The following is a 25,209-nucleotide window of genomic DNA, read 5'->3' on the forward strand; positions in this document are numbered from 1 at the left end:
TGCTCGCAAATCAATCAATGTGATACACCACATTAACAGACTGAAGAAGAAAAACCATAGCATTATCTCAATAGATGCAGAGAAAGCATTCGATAAAATTCAACACCCTTTCATGATGAAAACTCTAAGCAAATTGGGTATAGAAGGAACATTCCTCAATACAATCAAAGCAATTTATGAAAAACCGACAGAAAAAAAAAAAGGAAGCTCAGAGTAATAAATGCCTACATTAAAAAAAAAAGATGGGGCTGACACTGTGGCACAGTAGGTTAAGCTTCTGCCTATGGTGCTAGCATCCCATACGGGCACCGGTTTGAGTCCTGGCTGTTGCACTTCCAGTCCAGCTCCCTGCTGATGGCCTCAGAAAGCAGTGGAAGATGACCCAACTGCTTGGACCCCAGCATCTATGTGGGAGACCTCCAAGCTCCTGGCTTCAGATTGGCCCTGCTCCTGCCATTGTGGCTATTTGGGGAGTGAACCAGCGGATGGAAGACCTCTCTGTCTCTGTTTGCAACTCTGCCTCTCAAATTAATAAATAAAAAATCTTTTTTTAAAAAAAAAAGATAACAAGTGAATGTCTAACATTATACCCAATTGAAACAGAAAAAGAAAAACCCAAATTTATCAAAGGGAAGGAAAAATAAAGAATAGAAGTAAGTCAAACAGTGACAGAAAAACCACAAAAATAATCAATAAAATGAAGTTTGGTGAAAACAAACAAAATTATCAAACCCTTAGGCAGTCTAAAAAAAGGGAAACCTCTAATAAGCAAACTCAAAAATAAAAGTGAAGAAATTACAACAGATACATCAGAAATAAAAAGGATCATAAGCGACTATTAATTATATTACAAAAAACTCAGCCTACAGCAAATGCATAAATTCCTAGAAAAATACAGCCTACCAAGAATGAATCAGGAAGAAACATAAAGCCTGAACATATCCATAGCAAATAAAAGATTAGGGTTGGTGTCGTGGTGTAGACATATATAAGTGCCAATCTGAGTCCCGGCTGCTCTACTTCCAATCCAGTTCCTTGCTAACACACCTGGGAAAGCAGAAGATAGCCCAAAGACTTGGGCCTCTGCCACCAGCGTGGGAGACCAGGATGTGTGTGTGTGTGTGTGTGTGTGTGTGAGAGAGAGAGAGAGAGAGAGTATGTGTGTGTCCCTTTCTCCCTGAAATTCTGCCTTTCAAATCAATTAATTTAAAAACAAATAAAAGATTGAAGAAGTAATCAAAAAACCACTCAATAAAGAAATGCTCACAATCAAATGACTTCATGACTGAATTCTACCAAACATTCAAAGAAGAATTAATACCAATGCTTCTTAAACTCTTCCAAAAAACAGCACTGGAAGGAATCCATTCAAGTGTATTTCGTGAGAACAGCATCACCGTGATGCCTACGCCACATAAAGACATCACAAGAAAACAAAACTACAGACCAACCTCTCTTTCATGCAAAAACCCTCATAAAATATTAGCAAGCCAAATGTAACAACCCATCAAAAAATTATACATCATGACCAAGTGCAACTTATCCTGACATGCAAGACCAGTTCATGGATGCAAATCTATCAATATGATATATAACATTAACAGACTAAAAGGTAAAAAGTACATCTCAACTGAGGAAGGAAAAGCATTTGATAAAATCCAACGTCCTTTCTCGATGAAAAGAGAAACGGAGCAATGTAGGTTCAGAGGAATGTTCTCACCTACAAAGGCCACAGCTCACATTATAATCAATGAGAAAGAAACTGAAAGCTTTTCCACAAAGCATTAGCCAAGGATGGCTACTCTCATTACTTCTATTCAACATAGTAGCACTAACACAAGTAACTAGAAAAAAAAAAAAAAAGGAAGGAAGGAAGAAAAGAAAGAAAGAAAAAGAAAAGAAAGGAAAGGGGAGAAAGAGAGCAAGCAAGAAGAAAAGGCATTCAAATCAGAATGGAAGAAATAAGTTATCTCTATTTCGAAGACGTGATCCCATACACAAAAAAACTAGAGATTCTAGAAAACACATGTTACAGTTAGCAAATGAATTCAGTAAGGTTTCAGGATACAAAATAATCATTCAAAAACCAGTAGCATTTTTATATACAAATAATGGGTTAGTTAAGAAGGAAATCAAGAAACCAATCCCTTTAATAATAGCATCAGCAGAAACTACCTATTTACAAGAGCTATAAAATATTGACAAAAAATTAAGACACATATATAGAACACGTGTAAAATAAATGGAAAGATAACCCATATTTGGGGATCAGAAGAAAGTTGTTTAAATGTCCATTCAGTCCCAAACTATACATATTAAACTTAATACCTATAAAATCTCAATAATATTCTCCACATAAATAGAAAAAACAATCATAAAATTCATATGGAGCCATGAAAGAATCCCGATAAATTAAACAATTCTGAGAAACATAAAGTTAGAAGCATTGTGCTGCCTTAGAATTATATTACAAAGCTATCATAATCAAAACAGTATGGTACTGGCATAAAAACAGATGCATAGACCAGTGGAACGGAATAGAGAGTTTAGTAATAAATCCAAACAGATAAAGTGAACTAATTTCTTACAAGGTCACCAGGAAGATGAAATGGGGAAAAGGATTCTCTCTTCAATAAATGATGCTGGGAAATTGTATTTTCACATGCAAAAGAATAAAATTGGACTCTTACACCATACACCATACACAAAAACAGTTCCAAAAGGATAAAATAAACAAGTAGAAGACCAGAAACTATAAAACTCCTAGACGTAAACCTAGGAGAAAACCTCCTAAACACTGGCATTACCGATGGTTTTCTTGGCCATCATCCCAAAACCTCAGACCACAAAAGCAGAAGTGAATAGTATTGCATCAAACTGTTTGCAAACCACATTTTGATAAGCAGTTAATATCCAAAATTTATAAAGAACTCGCATAACTCAAAGGTGAGAAAATAGTCTGAGTCATGGGCAAAGAACTTAAAAACATTTCTCAAAAGCAGACATAAAAATCACCAGGACTCAAGTGATGCTAAAAATCATTCATCGTCAGGAAGATGCAAGAAAAAAATCACTATGAGACCCCAGTTCATCTAGCAATCTCTCTTCTGTGCACACGCTAAGGAAACGGAAATGCCCACTTCATAACACTGCGCTTCCATGTTCATTGCAGCATTTCTCATAATAACCAACGTATGGACGCAACCTAAGTGTTCTTTGATGGAAGGATGGAGGAGAAACTTTGCAATGGTTTTCCAGTGGAGTATTAGTTGTCCTTTAAAAAGGAATGAATGTTGCCATTTACCATAACACAGGTGAGTTTGGAGGACATTATACTAACTGAAATAAACCAGACACAGAAAGAAAAATATTACATCCTCTCATGTGGATGTATTTCAAAAAGTTCTTAGACTGTGCTATGAAAAATTATGCGTGGATTTCAAAATTTTGCACCAAAATAAACAACATAAATTTGAATATTTGGTGAACATTTTAAAAAGCTTTATTTACTTATCTGAAATGCAGAGTTTCAGAGAGAGAAGGAGACACCGAGAAAGAGATCATCTATCCGCTGGTTCAGTCCCTAAACAGTTGCAGCGGCCAGGGCTGGGCCAGGCCCAAGCCAGGAGTCAGGAGCTTTATTGAGGTCTCCCATATGGGTGCTGGAGCCCAAGCACTTGGGCCATCTTCTGCTTTCCCAGGCACATTAGCAGGGAGCTGGATCAGAAGTAGAACAGCTGAGACTCAAACTGCTGCCCATATGGGATGCTGGCATGGCAGGTGGCAGCTGAACCCGCTATTCCATGTGCTGGGCCTTCATTTTTCTAAGAACTCTTTAAAATACCCTCAAGGGATTTTCAAAAACCAAATTATGTGTCAAGAGGTAAAGAAAAACAATTGTTGCTGGGACAAGATGTGGGGAAAGAGATGGCAGATAGATATCAGTGGCACAAAGTAGCAAAATTTGTGTAGGATGGCCAGATCTAGATAGCTCATGTATAACAGGGGGACCATAGGTATTGTATAAAAGATTAATGGCAAATGAGCTGATTTTGCTTGTTCTTTTCACCCACACACACACACACGTAAAGATAACTATAAGTAATAGAATTGCTTCCATATAAATAACATTTCTACTGTATACCTGCATACCATAACATCATTTTATAGATTGAAAATATTTACAATTTATTTTAAAAAATTTTTGGAAGATTTGACAGGCAAAGTTAACAGAGAGAGAGAGACAGAGACAGAGACAGAGATGTTTCATCCATTGCTTCACTCCCCAAATGGGAAAGCCCAGAGACAGAAGGTTTCATCCAGGTCTCCTACATGGGAGCAGGGGCCCAAGCACTTGGGCCATCTTCTGCTGCCTTCCCAGGCACATTAGCAGGGAGCTGGATCAGAAGTGGGGCAGCTGGGACTGAACTGGCACCATACAGTATGCTAATGTAACAGGCAGTGACTTAACCTGCTATGCCACAATCTAATCCCTAAAATTTATCTATTTGAAAGTCAGAGTTAACACAGAGAGAGGGGGAGACACAGAGAGAGATCTTCCATCTGCTGGCTTGTTCCCCAGATGGCTCTAATGTCTGGGACTGGGCAAGGCCAAGGCCAAAGCCAGGAGCTTCATCTGGGTCTCCCTTGTGGGTGGCAGGAACCCAAACCTTTGGGTCATCTCCTGCTGCTTTCCCAGGCCATTAGAAAGGAGCTGGATGAGAAGTGGAGCAGCTGGGACACAAACCAGCATCCATACGGAATGCCAGCATTGTGGGTGGTGGCTTCACCTGCTATGCCACAATGCTGGGCCCCTAAAATTTATTTGAAAATAAGGAAGCCCTCAAAAAAGTTTATCTTTTGAACCACTAATTCAGTTCCTGGAAAATTATCTTAAGAAAATCAGAAGTATAAACAAATATTCTTACATGTAAATATATTATACATATGTATGTATATATTATATATATATATAATGTTCAAGGTAACACTACTTTAACAGTGAAGAAAATTAGAAAACAGTATAAATATCAACAATAAGGAATTGCTTAAATTATAACTAAATTTAACGAAATATTGTACACCTAGTAAAAATCATTTTTTTCAAAGACCATTTAATGACAAAGGAACACTTATGCAATATAATGTTATTTTTAAAAAATTGGGCGTAAACTTATATAGAGAAAATTGTTAAAATATGGTAAGATGTGATAAAGGAAGGAGAATTATGTTTATTGTCTTTTGCATAAGTTTTGTACCCCAAATGTTCGGTAATAAGCATGCAAGCATTTAGTGATACAATGTTTTTAAAAAGTGTGTGTCCCAGTTTCTCAGAGACTTGCTTTCTGTAAATTTGAATTTACACTTGAACTTACACTTGAATTTACACTTGAATTTAGCCATCTAAAAAGAATATTCTTAGCTCCACAGAGTAACCTTAATAGTGGAACCCTAGCTACTCTGGCAGGTGGAGGAGGCACTTGGGGGCTAAGTTCTGTTCTTCACCCTCTCTGCTGGAGTGCATGCTGGATCACTGATGAGAAAGTACCAGAGAAGCAGGGACCGGCTAAGTGGACACCGCCCCCACAGCAGAGACCAGGTTCTGCTCAGGAGGGTGTCACGGGCTCAGCTGGGACACAATGATTTAGTCCTGTGTAATCAGTGGGCTGGAGCTGTGCAGTCCACCCATGTTTGCTGTGAAGACAGAGACGGCCAGAGACTGGGACTTCAAATCAGCCCTGCCCAAGGCCGGCTCAGACTCAGGGAAGGCAAGGCAGAAAAAGCACGGTGCTCCCAAGCCATCCTGGCTCAGGATGCCAAAGACAGCAGCACTTGCTTATTGCGCTGGGCTTGACGGTCTCAGCAAGTTTCACCAACTTTGTGAGATGGTAGCCCTGCTAATCGCTGTCCTCTAGCACTCACAGAGGATCCTATGATGCTGGGGCATCTTGCCAGCAATAATTAGTCATTTTTCACATCAGTCTGAAAAAGAAGGTCAGTGTTAGTAGCACTATTATCTCCTGAAACACATGAGAACATTATGAAAGCTGATGTCATAGCAGTCACTCACAAAGCCAAAGACAAAATTATTTCCTGGTTCCTTAATTAAAAAGTTTCATAGAACCATAGAGTTTTTATATGGGAAAGCAAAAGATGTAATATTGATATATAGGATAATTAAATTGGCAATGATTTGCCTTCATTTCAAATAACAATTAATGGGCATTGATTTGATTAGGTAATATGATTACACTGTCTTGGGCATAATGGGCTCCAGTGGAAAAAGAACTATACTGAGAGGTCGGTGCTGTGGTGTAGCGGGCAAAGCCGCTGCCTGCAGTGCCAGCATCCCACATGGGTGCTAGTTCGAGTCCCAGCTGTTCCACTTCCAATCCAGCATATCTGCTATGGCCTGGAAAACCAATAGAAGATGGCCCAAGTCCTTGGGTCCCTGCACCCATGTGGGAGATGCGAAAGAAGCTCCTGGCTCCTGGTTTTGGACTGGTGCAGTTGTGGCCATTGCAGCCAATTGGGGAGTGAATCAGTGGGTGGAAGACCTCTCTCTCTCTGCCTCTCCTCTCTGACTTTCAAATAAATAAATAAATAAATAAAAGAACTACACTGAATCAGGAAGAAAAAGCTCTAGATCAAAGTTATCACAAAGAAAATCAATGTTTTTTTTTTTTTGGTATCTCACTCACTATAGGCAGCTAAAAATATGTACCCCAAAACTTCACCAAAAATGGGGCTCTGATACACATGAGAGGTTCTCTAAAAAGGAAAACGGTAGTGAAAGTAGAGTGACACGTTCGGATCAGTTTGGTAGAGTTACAATTACATATAACAAGCACACAGAATTTAACTGCATGGAGGTGTGACTTCAAAACGCATTTGCTGCCGTAATCACCGCGATCATCAATCACGCGTCATTTCTGTAACCCAGAACCTTGCCTCTTGCCCTCTCAGAGTCAGTCCTCAGCTCCTCCATGGCCCCGCTGACCTGATCGCCAGCCATCAATCAAGTGCTCTATCGTGTCTGGCTTTGTCCAATCGACCTACTGTTTGAGGGACCCATTAATGTTGTTACGACTAGTCACAGCAGGTTCCTTTCTAATGAAACCCAGTTTTCTCCACTGTTCAGATGGTAGTCACACACCACCATTTGTTCAGCCAGTCTGAGTCCATGGTTGTTTCCAGGTTGGGTGACGTGCTATTGCTTCTGCTACATCCTTTGGGTTACCATTCCCGGCACGGTGGGGGAGGGAACCATACAAAGGCATAAGCATTAGGCAGCTGGGGTCGCTGGGGGCCATCTTGGAGCCTGGCAGCCACTGTGTTTAAAGAAATGATCTGGGAATCATTTTCTCATGTATAAAAAGAGCACACGAGACAGGAGCAACTTCTCAGCTTTGTTGTATGAAAGAGAGCTGGCCGAGTGTGGTCCCTGCCGATAGTGAAGCTTTGTATTTCCACGTGGTACCTGCACTGGGCCAGGCGGTCTTTAGGATGTTATTCCCCGGCCCCATGTACCCTTGCACTTGATTCAGCTTAAGAAAGTCCTTTTTGCTTTTTATAGAATGCAGATGTTAAGAGATGCTTTCCTTTTCTTTTAAGATGTATGTGTTTGTTTATTTGAAAGGCAGGGATACAGAGAAACAAGGAGAGACCTTCCATCTGCTGGTTCACTCCCTGAACGGCTGCAACGGCCAGGGCTAAGCTAGGACGCAGTCAGGAGCTGGGAACTCCATCTGGGTCTCCCACAGGGATGGCACGGACTTAAATATTTGGGCCACCTTCAGCTACTTTCCCAGGCACATTAGCTGGGGGCTGAATTGGAAGTGGAGCAGCCGGGACTTGAACTGGTGCTCGAACTGGATGCTGACGTCCCAGGCAGTGGTTTAACTTGCTGTGCCACAACACTAGCACGATCTCCTATTTTTTATTTTTTTTTTTAATTTATTTTTCAAGGTTGTAAGCAGTCAGAGAAAGTTGGGAATAGATGCCTCATTTAATTTTTAAAACACGAATGCAAGGGCTTGTCAATAAACAGAGGAAGGCATTTTGAAGCCAGACAGCTGGAGACGTCGAAGGTTGTCCTCTAGCTCCCAGCTCCTTTGTGCTGCACCCCCAGAGGTAAGCAAACACGTGACCTGAATTGAGGCAGCAGTTCCCAGGTGTGGGACTAACGGCGAGGTCCTTGGAGAGGCTGCGAGGCTGGAAGGTAATCAGAGGCATCTATTTGTTGCCGCTGCCGCGACTGCTCCTGCTTAAGTCTTGAGCAAGGTCATTACTCACAGCCTGTGATGCCGGAGTGCGCAGCAGCGCTGGCAGGCTGCTCATTAGTATTCTGCACATTCCAGCGGCTAAATTTGCCGTTTCATTTAGAATGCTTCTGATTGCATATTTTTTATATTCTCAGCCTCCTTAGAGAAATGGATGCCACTGTGGGTGATCTGACAGGCAGCAAGCACACACAGATGCATTTGCCATTAAACTAAAGGGGAAAGTTATTAAAGCACTTGGCTGTCAACCGTGAATTTGGTTAGAATCGTTTAAGTTATAAAAGTGCTTTTAAATGAAAGAGCCGAAAATAAATAAATAAATCAAGGAAGACTTGTGGGGAGAGAGAAAAATACATTTTAGTAAGTGAGAATTTACTCAAACAAATCCTTTCCTTTATAATCATGTCCATATAAAATCAAATGAATGCAGATATTTTAAGGGTAGAAAATTATTCCTTCAGCCACTGAAATTGACTCCTGTTCAAGGCACAGTATCACATTCTTTTTTGCAAAACTGAGAAATTATGCCTTTTAAACTATGTACATTTTAAAAGATAATTAATATTCTATTTAATTATACTTTCTCCATGTTTCTTAGACACACCAGACCAGGTGACATATGAATTGCTATCTCACAAGAGAAATCAATGAGAAGCATTGTTTCCTGGGCTGTCAAAGAGATGCTCAATTTGTACTCCTATCGGTAGAGCTACTAAAAAATGGAAATTTATGATTTTTGCCCCCCAGAAAAACCTCATTAAGCTCCTTGAAGAAATGGAAACCTCATGAGCAGTAATCAAGCATGTGAAGCCTCCCGAGCAGTTCACAAAGCCCACTTCATCAGATGATTCCACTGGGGATAAAGTTTGCCCAAGGACATGCTCCTTACCGAATGCATTATGAGCAGAGAGTCGCCTGCAGAGAGGCAGAGGGGGCAAGCCTGGACGGGAGGGTGTGTCCATGAGACTCCTTCCTGGGAACATCCCAGCCTCTTCATTGTCAAGTCCCCAGAAACCAAAAGCAAAGAGGCACAGTGATGTGCCCATTTGGGGCAAACCCACAGACAGCACCATCCAGACTGATGGGCACTGTTGGGCTGACTGGCAGCACATGGACGACCTTCCACACAAGTCCGGGTGATTCAGGACCACATGCTTGTGGTAAGCATGTCTTCCCTGTCTGCACTCAGAGAAATGGCTCACACACCAGCCTACAAGTCATTAGCTGGAGAAAGAACATACCAAAGTATTTTGATTGTTAGAGCATCCCGTGGGCCACGTCTTAACTTCCTAGGGCTGATGCAACACATTGCCACAAACCAAATGGCTTAAAACAACAAGAATGTCTTGCCCCACCGTTCTGGAGGCTGCAAGTCTGAAATCGAGGTGTTGGCAGGACCATCCTCCCTCTGACGTCTGCAGGGAAGAATCCTCCCTCGCCTCTCCCTCTTCCAGCTTCTGGGCTTTCCCAGCAGATCTTGGTGTTCCTTAGCTTGCGGATGCCTCACTTCCAGCACTGCCTCCATCATCGCATGGCTGTGCTGTCCCTGTGTGCCTTCACATGACGCTTTCCTTTTCTTATAAGGCCACTAGACAGATTGGATTAGGGCTCACCTCCATGATCCCATTTAACTACGTCTGCTAAGATCCAACTCCCAAGTGAAGTCACATCAGGCACCAAGGATTAGGGGACACTGTTCAACACACAACAGACCATTTTAGTGCAAGGAAGCTGAAGGAACACGAGTAGATGAACAGGATGCAGACCGAAGACAGAACTGGTTGCTGAGGACAGAGGAAGAGATTGTTAGCAGAAGGGTATGGATGGATTATACCAATTATAGCTTAGGTCAGTTAAAAACAAGGTGCACTCAGAGTTAACAGGAAGGTGGCCAGCGCCGCGGCTCAACAGGCTAATCCTCCGATTGCGATGCTGGCACACCAGGTTCTAGTCCCGGTCGGGGCATCAGATTCATTATCTTATAGTAACACGTTCAAACACAGTCAAACTCTCCAGTGTTGTGAAGCTGATGCTCTTATCTGGGGACTTCATTACTTGTCGGCACCTCTGTCTGAGCCCAGGTGGGGAAACTCACACACCTTGGTTACCACTTGTTAGCGACTTTCCGGAAATGGGGACCTGGCTGCTGAAACCAGCTGCGCCTGCCTGGGGACTCACACAGACTTTTCCCGGCTCAGTTATCATTGCAAAATTGATCAGACTATTGGCATTTTTCCAGGTTCCTCCCATAAGGAAGAGGATCAATAAAGGAAGAAGTGCTCAAGTGAACAGGATACAAGTAAGGGCAATGAGAATGACAGAGGAGCAGAGCGGAGACAGACAACACTGAAGAGGCTGGAGCAGATCTCAGAATGACTTAGGGCACTAGATAACATGGATGTTTTCTTATGTGGTTTACAAACCCTGTTCTAAAGGAAAACATTTATTCCTGACTCCCTGATACACACTGATATACAAGTGTATATGTGCACACATACATGCACAAATGTGGGTCCTTCCAAAAGTTCATAGAACATGGATGTTTATTTTGGTGTAAGAAATTTCAAAGTCTGTGCAAATGAAGGGTCTTCAAACAGCTCATGGAAGGGCAGGTGCTTAGTTGCATAATTAAGACACCAGTTAAGATGCCTGTGTCCCGTATCCAAGAGCCTGGGTTTGCTACCCAGCTCTGGCTCCTGACTTGAGCTTCCTGATAAGGATGATTCTGGGAGACAAGGGTGATGGCTGTTTATTGGGTTCCTGTCACCCCCATGGAGACATGGATTGAGTTGCTGGATCCCAGCTTTGGCCAGGCCTAGTCCTGGCCATTGTGGGAATTTGGGGAGTGAAGCAATGGCTAGGAGCACTCTGTCTCTGCCTCTAGAATACATTTTAAAATGGAAAACTTGCACCATGAAAATGCTACACATAGATTTCAACATTGTTTGTATCAAAAAAAATTCCAAATAATATTTTTATTGTATTAAATGTTTTACTAAAATGAAGACACCAGTCAATATGGGAAAGTATTACAAGGAACGAAGGTGCTGATTTTACTGCTGTTTTGTTTGCAGTTTAGTTAGGCACTCCTGCCCTGCAATATGTCACAGAGCAACTAAATTCACCCCAGATTTCTATCAGAGCACCTGTCCTGGAAACCTCCCCTCAAACAGTTTGCTGTCACAGCCTCTGGCCTTCGTGTGGATCAAACTCACCATTACAAATTAAGTCCACTTCTGTTCATTTTGCTTTAATTCATGACATTTAAAGATACGGCACTTGGCATCGACAAGATCTCAAACACATTGGTGATGCAGTGAAATTTTATTATGCCTGTGATAAGTCACTTAGGTGATTCAGAAAATACTTATATTGCCTTTAAAAATATTCTAAAAATTGACATAATACAAAATTCTAGAAAATACCTACACTACGTGACCATGGCCTCTTTCTCGTTGTGTTATCTTGGAGTTTGGAGACACTGCTACAGGTGAAGAGGAACCACTGGAAAGTTTTAAGCCACGGACTTTTGGGATCAAATTTGTGTTTTAGAAAAGTCATGCTTCAGGCATCAATGTATGCCAGTTTTGGAGATATGACAAAAGCCCTGGTAAGGAAAAGTAAAGGCCAGGCCGACGCCGTGGCTTAACAGGCTAATCCTCCGCCTTGCGGCGCCGGCACACCGGGTTCTAGTCCCGGTTGGGGCGCCGGATTCTATCCCGGTTGCCCCTCTTCCAGGCCAGCTCTCTGCTATGGCCCGGGAGTGCAGTGGAGGATGGCCCAAGTGCTTGGGCCCTGCACCCCATGGGAGACCAGGAGAAGCTCCTGGCTTTGGATCAGCATGATGCGCTGGCCGCAGCGGCCATTGGAGGGTGAACCAAGGGCAAAAAGGAAGACCTTTCTCTCTGTCTCTCTCTCACTATCCACACTGTCAAAAAAAAAAAAAAAAGTAAAGGCCAGAACACAAGTATGGCACAAATGAAATACATAAGGCAGGCGCTGTGGTGTAGCAGGTAAAGCCACTGCCTGCAGTGCTAGCATTTCATAAGGGTGCGGGTTTGAGTTCGGGCTGCTCCACTTCCAATCCAGCTCTCTGCAATGGCCTGGGAAAGCAGTAGGAGACAGCCCAAGTGCTTGGGCCCCTGCATCTACATGGGAGACCTGGAAGAAGCTCCTGGCTCCTGGCTTCCGGTCAGCACAGCTCTGGTCATTGTGGCCAACTGGGGAGTGAACCAGTGGATGAAGACCTCTCTCTCTCCCTCCCTCCCTCCCTCCTTGCTTCCCTCCCGCCCCCCCCCCCCCAGCTTTCTGCCTCTCCTTCTCTCTTTCAAATAAATAAATAAATCTTTCTAAAAAAAAAAGACACATACTTATTTTTAAAAATGATGATGGAAACTAAATGCATAACACACACACACACAGCAACTTGCTATCTGAAGAAAAATTTGGAGAAGCCAGGAGAGCTGAAGGGAGGAAACAGCTAATCCGATTTCTCGTACCTAAGACTTCCATGCCTGCCTCCCCAAACAAGGGAAGCTCATCACAAACAGATACCTGGCTGTATGATGCAAGCCTACAGATCAGAAAAAGTTACTAGACAGAGTTAAAAGGCATGAGTTCCAACCGCAGCTTTGCCACTTTCTAGCTGGGTAACTATGCAGAAACCACAATCTGAGCTGGCAAGAACCCCAGAAGTGTGCCTACCACACAAGATGCTGCAAGAGAAGGGTGCAACAGAGAAGTGCAAGAGAAGGTACAACAGGAGCGCAGTCTTAAATTCAGTGCTACTTTATAGGCATCTGTTATACCTAGGGAGGAACTTAGTAATGCATAGAGTGCTATACAAATACGTTATCATTTGGAAGCTGATAAAAGTTCCCCTCTTCTTTTCCTAGATCCTGGGCAATAATAAATAATAATAAAGGAATAGAATGCAAAGCTTCTTATGAAACCGAGGGCTGAGCAGAGTCTGACCCTCTTCGGGTGTAATCAGTCACAGAATGAACTTTGTAAGGGATTTGATTTTCCTGTGGTCTCCACTTTCCTAAAGCCCCCGCACAACCATAGTCTCCGAGATCGCTTTCAGCCTTGTCAAGCCCCACAATGAGAACGCTCATCCCGGCCAGAGGCTGTGCAGAGGAGGTTGAAGGAACTTCGAAGGAAGAGAAAGGGTCACAAGGCTACGGGACTAAGCCAAGGAGACCGACAAGGTACGAGGGAAAGGATTAGAGGAGGAGGGAGTCTCCTACTGTGGACAGCAGTCCTGCCCCACAGATAACATGCAGACAAAGCAGGGGCGCAGGGGCTCTCAGCACTGGTCGGAGCGCTGTTGGAATCTTAGGCAGGAATAGGCTTTTAGCCAGGTGGTTAAGATGCCTGTACTGAACATCAGAGTGCCTGGGTTCAATCCCTGGCTCTAACTTGACTCCAGCCCCTTGCCAGTGCAGGCCCTGGGAGGCTGTGGTTCCTGCCAGCCTGTGGAGGTCCAGACCTAGACTGAGGCCCCAGCTCCCTGCTTCTGCACCAGTCCAACCATGGCCTTTGTGGGCATGTGGGGAATGAGCCAGTGAATGCGAGTGCCCTTTGTCTGTCTGTCTCCACCTCTCAAATAAATAAATAAAAGGATCTCAGGCAAAGAACAGAATGCAGTATGCATTTACTCATCTGAGTGAAGGCCTGGCCGATCCGCTTATACCCCAGCAGTTGCCCGGACTCTGACAGTAGGAAAAGACCAGGAAGCAAATAAGCCATGTGGGACCCATCACTGACTGACCAGTAAGGCATTCCCTTGGCCTTCCCCCTCTGCTCCACTGAGACAAGGAGCGCCATGCCCATCTTCTACCCTCTGCTGGAATGTGGCAGGTTCTCCTCTACAATGTAGGAACGCTCCACTTTGACCCAGGCAAGTACCGAAGGGCATCCAACTGGAAGCAGGTCTTAGAATAGAAGGCTGATTTGTTGTGTTCGATGGGTTTTATCTCCAATATTTTGATTCTTGACTTTTCTGAAGTTTTCTGAGACTTTTAAACTGGAAGTAAGATGTGGGTTGCTGGCTGCTGAGCCTTGTTCAGGGCAGTGTGAAGAGGAACTGTGGTTAAGCTCCTGGTCTTCCAGCTCACAGAGGGCAATTCAGTCTCACACAAGGGAACATTGTGAACTGAAACTAAGTCAGATTCAGCAAATTTTTCAAGGTGGATTTGAAATCTGCAATGTTAGGGAACAAAACACTGGAGGATTTTGAGCTGCAATAGGAAATCCTAATATTTATCGAAAATCAGATGTCACCTTACCCTTTCAGTCCAAAAGGTCACAGGATGTTAAGCTTGAGCAAGAAGGCATGTTTAATATCACAAATGAGACACCCAAAAAGAACAATGCTTTGCAAGAGATTTAAAATGTATTTTAAAGTATTATATGCCACTATTCTCTTGGAATCTTGTGACTGCCCTCATTCTTAGATAGGAATTTCTTCTTTGCCAACCCCCTCCAGACACTTACCCAAATTGTCAGAGTCCCAGCTTCTTACTCCAAAACCCAAAAGAACAAAGCTGCTGATTTCTGTCTGCAGTGGCCCAGGAGAACCTACGATTTTATGAATGCTTGACACCCTCTGAGTTGCATAACTGGCAAATAGTTATTATCCCTTGTCCAAAAGAGAAAATTGAATTCAGAGACACTGAGTGTGTTGCCAAAAATAACTGAGCAGTTTGTGAATGAGGTGTGAGCAGATCGAGTTGTTACTGTTCCCAGACTGGTATTTTATCTACTGGGCTAACATCCTCCAGCACGGAATCGCATTTAGAAAGTCAGATGCTACTGTGGCAAGCGGAGGTTTTGTTTGTCTAAGAGTTATCAATCTTCATGTTGGAATATTTTCAATAAACAAAATAGATTTTGGATCCTGAAAGAAATGTAAAAATGTAACTGAATCGAACCAATTTAGCTAGTGTGGGGTTATTGATCAAATAATATGGCTGTCATTTAATGTGTGGGCATTTTTTATTTCATCCTGTTATTTCCTTTGAAAAAAATTATTGCTGTAACTTCAAAATTTTTATAAATCAAGTTGTATTTTAAATATCTGAGGGAAACTCACTATTTCAGGAAATATTTCTTTTGAAAAAGTGTATGCTTTTTGATACCATGAATGATTCTCTCATATGGGAGCTTTATGTTCTCAGATGCAGTACATTTGTGTTTCCTTGGAGCTGGGCATGCCCTAGTTTGAATTAATGGGAAAGTAATATTTTGCAACAGTTTACTTTTGACATTACAAGCTGAATATATTCGTGAGAGGCTTTTATTTCTACTGTAGGTGATGGTATGATGGTGGCAACAGTTACTAAGGCAATAGTCTTTATTCCCCTAAACAAAATCTCTCAAACGTATTTTTTTAGACCATGTCAATTTGCCCCTATGGCCCTAAATTGTGAGGCATGCTTTGTGTGCACGCGTTGGCTTCCTGAGACTTCTCTTTTCCACAGCTATCTGTCTAATTGGCAGCAGCTGTTAATCAAGCACATTGTTATCAATCCTGAGGATAGTATTCAACCTACAGGTCTGTGATTTTTGTTACATTTTGAAAGGAAGCCATATGCCTCAGGCAGCGTGGAATGGAGCAGATTTCTAGTGATTAGACTGACTCGATGTAATTTGGCCTGAAATATAGGATTGAAATGTTTATGTTGATCCAGCTCCCTGAGAAACTGTCAGCCTCTATCAGTGTTCTGTGCTGTTCACACATAATCCAGGAGGAAATGTCCTGTTAGCTCTCTGGTTATGTGTACCAGGAGGATTGAGGTGGCACGCTGTAAGTGAAATCTCTGGCTTTAGCAGACTGGGGCTTGAATCCATGTTCTGCCGCTTATTCTTTAAATTACTCAGCCTCCTTGAAGTGCTTGGATACACTTAACACTGTGCTAGATAGCGAGGTGAGTGAGGCCTAGGCGTGGCCTCCAAAGCTCCCCTACATTAGAAGATGCTGCACTCACCCAAGCACATCAGGCCAGGCTGATGCTCCAAGACCACAGGATCCTATGTTCTCCAGGCCTGCACCCTAAAACCTCTGGGGCCAGGTTGAAACTACTCAAGCTCATGGAGCTGAGATACCCACATTTTTAAGTCCAATGCCAACCTTCCAACAGGAGATAGTTAAAACTAGACCCATGCATGCCTTTCATCCTTATGTTCTTATCACCTAATTTGCAGAGTATCAATCGCCTGGTCCTTTAATATATTCTCCAGGAATCATTGTCACCATAATACCCTGTTCTTCTATGTCCCCAAATCAATAACTTAGCCTTTCCCTCCTTTGAGCACCCAAGTCCCCTATTCGATCATTAGACTGCTCCCTATACGCTCTCCATTCCCTTGCAATGGAGGGTCCCCTGCATTTCCTTGCACTGACAGCTGGCTTCCCTGAGTATGCCTGCATCCTGACACATCATCCTCCCAAACGGAGGCTCTTTATTCTCTCCCACACAAGACACCTATGTTGGAGTGTTTCTTGCTCCCCAGTGTCATGTCTCACCTTAGTCCCTGTGGCAGGTCACATTTTGCAAAACTGGCTGCAGCAATATCCCCCACACCTATGCTCTCCTACAGGTGGCCTTGCCTTATAGACAGGGGTATCTTCGTCCTCAGCAAACGTGCCCACCTCTGTTTTGTCTTTCTTCTTGATGAAGGTAGCTTTCTAAGGATCATACTCTCCAGCCTCCTTTCAAAGCCATTGCTATGGCCTGAGTCCGTCCCCTAAAGCTCATGTGTTGAGAAGTAAACTCCAATGCAACAGTGTTGTAAGGTGGGACTTTTAGGAGGTGATCAGGGTGTGAGAGCTCTGCCCTCAGGGAAGGATTAATGTCGCTATCTCAGGAGTGGGTTTCTACACTACACTTGAGATTAGCCAAAAGGCCGAGAAACAATAGGAGGAGTGGGTTTCTAATAGCAGGATGAGTTTGGCCCCCTGCTGAGTTCTCCCTTGCCCCTCCCTCTCCTGATCATAAAACAGCTGATGGTCACAACTCTCTCACTCCTGCTCCTTTGTCCTTCCACCTTCTGCCGTGGGACGACACAGCAAGAGTGACTTCACCAGGTATGGACCTCCTGACCTAGGACTTCCTAGCCACCAGAACTGTAAATTAAAAGCAGCTCTGTTCTTTACCAAGGCTCAGTCTCAAGCATTCTGTTACAGCAGCACAAAGCAGACCAAGATAGCCTTGTTTGTCCAGAACGGTTTTCCCTGCCTATTTCTGCCTGCTCACTTCCTTCCTGCTCCCTAGCTCTGTCTCACCCCTGAACCAAAATAGCACTGTCTGAGGTTGACATAGAGCTCACTGTGCCAGGTTTAGTTGATTTCCACTATTTGGTTTCAAATGGTGCCAGAGCTAGAAGACAGTTTTAGGAGTGAAAGATGGGAATAAAGATCATGCAGAGAGAATCTTGAATCTTCACTATCAGCCAAACAAGGGATAAAGGAGAAAGGAAAAAAAGAGAACTCAAGAAAAGAATCTCGAAAAATTCTAATGCATGATGAATGACAAGAGACAGATTGAGAAGACATGGCTACGAGATAAGAGAACCAGCACAGAGCAACAATTATGGAAGCCAAGAACTCCAGGTGGCCAGATATGCCATGTGTTGCATAAAGTTTCTGGAAGATTGAGGTTGGGTTTAGGACCTGGGAGTTGACGTCAGCCAAAGCTCTGTAGAATAGTTGGGTAAAAGCCTGATTAAAGAGGCTAGGGAAAGGGGACATTCTCTTAAGAAGTTTACCTGTGATAGAAAGAGATCAGGCAGCAATTAGAAAGGGCTGAGAGGAAGTTTCTTTTAGAAAGCAGAGATTAGGAATCAAGGTTGAGAGTCAAACAGACCTAAGCTTGAACCCTGGTTTGTCTACTCAACAAGCCATGTAAGCCTGGGAAAAGTACATTTTCTCTTTTTGTCTGTTTCTAATTCTGCTCATTGGAGACAGCAATTGCCACCAAGCAGGTTGTTGTGAGGACTAAGTTAGATGAGGGGTAGGTGTATGGCATGTGGCATATGCTCTATAAATGATAGTCATTATTATTAAAGGATGAACATGAGAAATTAAATGCATTTCTAGGCTGGCAGGAAGGAACTAATGGGAAGGGTTGAAGATAATGGATATAAGAGAAAAATAGTAGAGAAAGGTCTGTGACCAGAATAAATGAGATGAATTAGCTAGGTGGAGAGGCTGACCTTGATCAGGAAGGAAGAATGATGGTGGGAGTGACAAGCAGTGATATAAATGCTTCCCTCTGGAGAGAGAGGAGCTTTGAAATCAATGGAGTCTGTGATTGATAACCTCTTTTCACGAGAGAGGGGTGAGGTGAGATCATTTTGATAGTAAACATGACCATGACGGTACAAGATGCCTTGTGGCTGGTAAAGAAAAAAAGGGCACGAGTGGCATAGAATAGTTGTTAAAAGGAACAAGAGACGATGTAGACCAAAGGTGATTTAAGAAGATGAGCACCCTGCGGACCTCACTGAGACTGGAGACCACGTGAGCGGCACTGGCATCTGCCTGGCTGTGTGCTTGACTTTGGCAGCTCGCATAGGACTGGGCTGACCATGCATTGTCTCCATCACCAAAGTGTAAGCTCCCTAGGAATGGGAAGCGTGTCACTCTTGCTCACCACTACATCTAATAATCAGTGCAGTCTAGATACTCACTAAGTTGTATTAAAAGAACCAATACATTTATTGGTAGGCAAAGGAATTTTGTAGAAGTTGTGTGAGTTGTGAATGCACAGAATGACAGAATACTCAGGGTGGGAGAGAAGTGAAGGAGCCTATATGCACACTGAAGGAATTGCAGAAATGAATCAGGCTGGACTGGGAATGAAGGGAAGCCGCAGGAAAGCTGCTGAACTGAGAGTGGCAGGGCTTCCCAAGGCCACAGACTTCACGAGTCAAAAAGACGGCTCTGTAGAATAAGAGTGCGAGAGCTTCAGTTGGCTTTTAAAATGTCAAAGATGGAAATATTACTGGAGCTAGGATATATCCAAGGGATTGTGAAATTAAAAAATAAGGGAGACAAAAGTCGCTGAAGCTGAGATCAAGGAACTGTGAGAGCAGAGTAAAGTTTTAATTATTTTTCTAGTTTTAGGGCCATGAGAGAAGCTGATAAGAAACTGAACAGTATCTCTCTCCTCTCAGGGTTATTTGTGCACCTCCTATCTCCCCGAAGGGTAGAGACTGTGCCATACTCACACATGGAACTTTGCTGAAGTGAATGAAAGATAAAGGAGAATTTCTGAGCTCCTCCGCCCCCATCGCTTATACCCTCCATTAAGCCAGTGCTGTCAATCAAAAGCAATACTATGAAAATCTGTCCAATTCATGTTCCAAGTGGGGCTAGCCAAATGTGAAAAAAAAAAAATAGGAGACTAGTGATTAACTTTAGCAGTACAAATGATGGCAAAAACAGACTGTCTTGAATTTCAGTTAAATAATTTTTCCTTCAAATAACTCTTTGTTAAACATGAGATTCTAAGAGGATTTCAAAATTTAAAGTTTTACAAATATCTGATCAAGAAATTAAATCCAGGCTAAATTTTCTGTCATTAAAATGTCAAGCTAATTGGTCACCAGGGCTCATTTTGTTTCTGTGGCTCAGTTTTCTCATTTGCAATATCTTCGGCAATATCTTCCTCTAGAGTGCGTGGGTGATTAAATGAGAAGCTCTTTGTGAAGGCCATAGCACAGGGCCTGGTGCATAGTAAAGATTCGGGAAATGAGAACTATCACTGTGGTTATCCATGAGAATGAAGCAAACCCCAGGCCTCCTAGCCTTTCTATACATAGTCTTCCACAGGGATTGCTAGACCAAATGTTAATTTCTATACACTGAAAACTAACCTGCGCTGTGATGATATTTGGAGGTGAGACATTTAGGAGGTGATTAGGTCATGAGTGTGGAGCCCTCATGAATGGGATTAGTAACTTTACAGAAGAAGCCCCAGAGAGCTCCTTCACCCTTCTGCCTTGTGAGGACATGAGCAAAGATGGCCATCTATGCACCCAGAGGCCCTCGCAAGACACCAAATCTGCTGGCACCTTGATTTTGGACTTCCGAGCTTCCAGAAATGTGAGAAATAGCTTTCTACTATCATTGAGTATCCTCTTCCAATTCCTAAACAGACTAAGATGGGGACAGCCAGTCCGAAGTCACACTGGGCTTAGAAGATAGAAAACGTGCATTACCTTCTACTCCTCAAACCACAGTGAGTTGTAGTAAAGAGGTGTAAGGAGGAATTCATTTTCAAAAGTCCAAGGACGGGAAGGCTATTGCTTTGCTATGCTTGCCGTAACAAAGTACCATGAACCAAGTGGCATACTGAGATGTATTTCCTCACAGTCGTGGAGGTGGAAGACAGAGGCTACCAGAAAAAACTCACCCTCGATCCTTGGCTTGTGGATGGCTGTCTCCTCCCTGTATCTTCCCATGGCCTTCAGTGTAGGCATGTCTATGTCCTAATCTCATCTCCTTTTAGGACACCTGTCATTTTAAGTTACAGTCCAGTCTAATGACCTGATTTAACCTTAATTACCTTTATAATGACCGTATCTTCAAATACAGTCACACGATGGGGGTTAGAACTTCAACATATATTGGGGGGGGGGGGGGACACGGTTCAGCTTATAAAAGAAAGTATGAAATAAAGACAAGATATAGATGTATTTTTAGAAAACAAAGGACAATTGGAAACCTTCTGATGACTAATCCAGAGTGGAGAGAGGCACAGGTTAGAGAGGGTGAGGAGAGGGTTGAAGTGGAAGTGTGGGCCATGCGGCACACATGATCTCCAAGGGGCTCTGTGTTCTAAGCTACAAAAAGTGACTGGGTCAGCTCTCTGCTGTGGCCCGGAAGGCAGTGGAGGATGGCCCAGGTCCTTGGGCCCTGCACCCGCATGGGAGACCAGGGGAAGCACCTGGCTCCTGGCTCCTGGCCCTTGGCTTCAGATCAGCGCGGTGTGCCGGCCACGGCGGCCATTGGAGGGTGAACCAACAGTAAAGGAAGACCTTTCTCTCTCTCTCTCACTGTCCACTCTGCCTGTCAAAAAAACAAAAACCAAACAAAAAAAACAAAAACCAAACAAAAAGTGTGACTGAGGAGAAGACCAGAGACAGATGATAGTCTAAAGATCAAAGTAAAGAAAGGCTTAGTGGTTTTCATCATGCCCTGTTTGTATAGGATGTTAGCATCTGAAGTTTAAAGTACTAAGCAGGAATGGAGCTGAGATATTTTGTGAGGGGACTGTATCCCAGGAGGACCCTCCTCACCTGAGTACTGGGGGCTCCAACCCCTGACCTTGCTTAGCCATGCAGTCAAAACTGATGGCTTCATGGACACCCATTTCATCCACAAATACAGAGCTCACACTCGGGCTTCACGTTCAGTACGGTGATCCACCCCTGCTGACAGATCTCTACAAAGATGAAAGGAATCGATACCAACTCCCTATCTTAACCAATCTAATCCTTCACTTCAACTATGAACAAACAAGAAAAGATCAGCAGGAATCTGAGGAAAATTAAGAGTTCAAGGAAAAAAAAGAAGAGGGTGTAACAGAAAACTGAACTCCAAGGGGTTGAAGAGAATTCAGGGGACTAGAAGAGGACCAGATTTGAAGTGAAAGAAAGACGAAAGTCAAGGAGAAAATGTATTAAAGAAAGAAAAAAGGAGGGAAGAAACTATCATTATCACAGAAGTTCCTGGAGAAAGGAAAAATAGAGGGAAAATTATCAGAGAAATAACAAAAGAAAACATTTTCCAAAAGACCAGTCTTCCATAAAGAGGTCACAGGCACTGGACAGGACACAAGAAGGAAGACTCACAAAATCCAAAACATCAAGAATAAAGAAAAGAGCCTCAAAGTTCTGAAAAATAAAACCCAGATCACGTAGAGAAGAGAATCACATGGATGTGCTTAGCTGCAACCTTGGATTTTAGAAAAAGAAGGTCCTAGGCCTCCAAAGTTCAGAAAGGATGATGCTGAATCTAGAATTCTATAGACAGAGAAATTCTAATTGATTGTAAAATTAAAGCACTGAGTCAGACAAGTAAATACTCAAAATTTCTCTCCCATGGAACTTTGCTTTTAAAGAAATTTTTAAAACATGATGATGCACTGGGGCAAAACAAGCTAAAGAATAGACGGGCAGAGGTGGAGGACAGAAAGCCCTGTGGGAACACCAATTTCCATTTTGAAGCGCTGGGTTAATGTAATAAATCAAAACATGGCTGTTTATAACATTTGAAATTATGAAATTTACCAATGGAACATCTGAAAATAAAAATATAAGTAAAAATAAAATGGTGGGGGGAGGTAGGATTATTCTTAATGAACTAAGGTCTTCAATTCAAAACAGGCAGAGAATAAAGGTAAGTGTGTCTTTTTTGGCATTGTATAGCTAACTACTGAAAGAAAAAGACAAACAAAATCAGAAAAGGTTCTTCGAACTTGGAAGTGGGGTGGGTAGTACCATAGCAGGGCAAGACTTATTATAACCTTTGCCCTACTTGAATTTTGATCTCCACATCAACGTATGTTTTTATAATAATTTACAATAAAACTCTCCCCCAAAGGTTCCTACAGTACAAACACTGTACTTTAGAATCACAGTGAAATCCACCTTCCATTGGTCTTAGGGGTGATTCTCCAAGCAGCCACCTGGAAGAGACGTCAACAGCAGCAAGACGGGACACTGTGTTTTCAGCAGTCTATGTAACACAGAATGGCCTCCCCTAGTGAACGTTCCATGAAATGCTGGGTGTCATTTCATTATCCACTCTGTGCCCCCTCCTTTTTCATTCACACCTCTCCTTTCTTTTCTCTGGCCACATTGCCATGAATTCACAGCTTCTGTGCAATCTAATTATGAAATTTTTTTTTCTCACAGTGAAAAATCATTAGCACCATTAACTTGAAAAATACATCAAATCTGTATCTTGCTAATAACCAGGTTAACAAAAGTGATAGTATTACTAAAAACTGCTTTATTTCACAGGTATGTATACTTAAACCCATGACATAACATAGCTACAGTTCCTGTGTAAGGCTAAGTGAGAATCAGACAGCTGGGGACAACACTTTAATTCAAGGCTTTAAATCGAATTACTTCTTGACCACAGTCAAATCATTTTCCTTTGTTTAAAGTAGAGGGTAAAATCTGAGCTTTCACAGATCCCTTGGCTCATACTGTGCTGGTTCCTTTTGCTCAAAAAAGTTATTTTTTCATCTGTCAGTAAACTTCAGACCTATGTCTTCATTTCTAACGTTCTGAACAATCAACAAGTGAGCTTTCCCCATTACTGTTCATGCGAGTTCCTTAAGCTTCCTGTAGGACTTTTGCAATGTTTACTTATTGTATTAGTTTCCTATTATTGTTAGCACAAACTACCACAAACCTGGTGGCTTAAACATGGCACATTATCTTATTTGTGTAGATCAGAAGTTGGATATGGGTCTCACTCAACTAAAGCCAAAGTGTTGGCAGGGTTACATTGCTTTCTGGACACAATGGGAAAACCCATTTTCCTGCCTTTTCTAACTTCTAGAGGCTTCCCACACTTCTTAGTTTATAGCACCTTCCCTCGCATAATCATCTCTGGTTCTTTGAGAACTTTTCTAGTTTTTTAAGCCCTCTTGCGCCCCTACCTTATAGTATAATTCAGATTAATTTCTCCTGGAAATCCTAAATCTTAATCCTATTTTTCCATGTGAGGCAACATAAGCAGAGGTTTGGGGATTCTGGCATCGACATCTTAGGGGGCCATTGTTCTAGCTAACACACTTACCCACTATCACCCTTTGATTCCCTGATAGGTGATGCCTATGAATGAGGATAAAAGCATGACCCTGTTTTGAGGACCAATCATTGAAGTACTTCAAAATTTCTTATTGAAATTACATACTGATACCCAGGGCTCTCAGTGAATTAACCTGCAATTCTAAATGGCATAATACAGTCACATCACAAACTTTTTAGTTGACACCAAAATCACTTCACAGAGCTTTTGCACAACTTTGAATACATGGTTCTCTGTTAAAGTAGAGAAGAAATAAGTCAGGCATACAGCAAGGGCTCAATACATTAAAGAGGAGATTGGCATTAGGATGAGAAAGGCTAGGTTTTATACAATTTCTGTTATTTAAAAACGACTGTTTTACTAATTATGAAATGAATGTATGCTCCCTATGGAAAATGTGGGAGACACAGAAAGACTTTTTTTCCAAAAAGAAAGGGGTCTTTTGTTCACTTATACATTCTGATTTATATTCAGATTCAATAGACAACAAATAGTTGCTAGTAATTACCACTGTAAAAGCATCACCATAACATTCTCAGATACCAAATTCTTTATATAGAGGTTAAAAGTTGTCTTCAGTTGATCTCCTCTTCCAAAGTCTATCCCCAAATGTGGACTACCTGAAAATCTTGTGTATTACTTCAACACCCCAGAATTGATGTGTTTAGAAAATGTGCCATTGGTGGGAATTATCAAATGTGAACACATTGAGGAATTTGCAACAGCAACAATAATGAACACACATTGAGTGTTTCTAATGTTCCAGGCATTGACCTACATTTATTAACTCATGAAATCTTCCTAACCAACCATTGGATGCAGGGCTCAGAACATAATATTCCGCCGTATGACACCTTCATGGGCTGAGTATTTTTAACTGAAAGAGATTGGAAGGGTCTCAGAAGCCTTCTGCCGCCCTCATGTCTCCTGGCCCTCTTTCTGACCCAAAACAGTTCAAACACACCAAAATTCCTCTCCTTTTATGTGATCATGGAAACTAGCACTCCTCTTCCCAAAGCAAGCAATACAACCCTGAAACATTTTTGACCTTCCCCTTTCTTCCTTAAAGATCTTCACGTGACAACAGTG

The sequence above is a fragment of the Lepus europaeus genome, chromosome 11, assembly GCF_033115175.1.
Source record: "Lepus europaeus isolate LE1 chromosome 11, mLepTim1.pri, whole genome shotgun sequence".
Taxonomy (NCBI): domain Eukaryota; kingdom Metazoa; phylum Chordata; class Mammalia; order Lagomorpha; family Leporidae; genus Lepus; species Lepus europaeus.